The sequence below is a fragment of the Lithobates pipiens genome, unplaced genomic scaffold (assembly GCF_037356315.1).
Source record: "Lithobates pipiens isolate NorthernLeopardFrog02 unplaced genomic scaffold, aLitPip1_a1.2 Scaffold_25, whole genome shotgun sequence".
In the NCBI taxonomy this organism is placed as follows: domain Eukaryota; kingdom Metazoa; phylum Chordata; class Amphibia; order Anura; family Ranidae; genus Lithobates; species Lithobates pipiens.
Window position 1 is genome coordinate 179,403,265 of NW_027507787.1, and position 1,003 is coordinate 179,404,267.

Below are 1,003 nucleotides of genomic sequence, written 5' to 3' on the forward strand. Positions count from 1 at the left end.
CGGTGAGTTAACGCCTGTGTGGCAAACCCCTACAATAGAGACAGGGACTGGGGCAGCACAAGGCTGCACCCAGTTGTTAGACAGGGAGTCTACGTGTGTAGTTAGAGGTCAAGCTGACCAGGATTTATTTTCCTGTTTTATTTTGTTTGGCTGTTTATGTATCACTGCATGTAGCAGAAATAAACCGGATCTTTTGTTTTTTGAACCTACACCGCTGTCTGCTGTGCCTGACTTTGTGTTGTGAACTCATCCAGGGGGTCACACACACCCGCTACCGAGCTAACCCCTCACAGTTGGTGGAGAATGCGGGCAGGTTTTTTTTCAATTTTTTTTAAAGGCCAGCAATGGAGGAGATACTGAGACAGCTGGCTCTAGCAAATGCAAACCAGCAGCAAGCAAATGCAAATCAGCAGCAAACAAATGCAGCTTTACAAAAGAGCCTTGCAGCTCAACAACAAGCCCAGCAGCAGGCAAATGCAAATCAGCAGCAGACAAATGCAACTTTGCAGCAGAGTTTGGAAGCTCAGCAACAAGCCCAGCAGCGATCTGAAGCCCGCTTCATAGACCTGTTGCAGAAGCAAGAGCAGAATTTTCAACAGCAAATAGAGACATTGATACAGCAACGTCCACAGACCAATGAAGCAAGTGGGTACAATAATACCGCATCCTTTGGTGTGAGCCGTTTACTGACAAAAATGACTGGAGAGGATGATCCGGAGGTGTTTTTGACCACATTTGAAAGGACTGCTGAAAGGGAAAAGTGGCCTAAGGAGCAATGGGCTGGACTGGTGGCCCCTCTGTTAACTGGGGAATCGCAGAAAGCTTATTATGACCTAGAGCCTGACCAAGCAAAAGACTATGTGGTGCTAAAAGCAGAAATATTGGCACGGCTGGGTGTCACCTTGGCAGTCCGGGCTCAGCGTGTGCATAACTGGACTTTTCAGGTTGGAAAACCTCCCAGGTCTCAAATGTATGATCTCATTCACCTGAGCAGGAAGTGGCT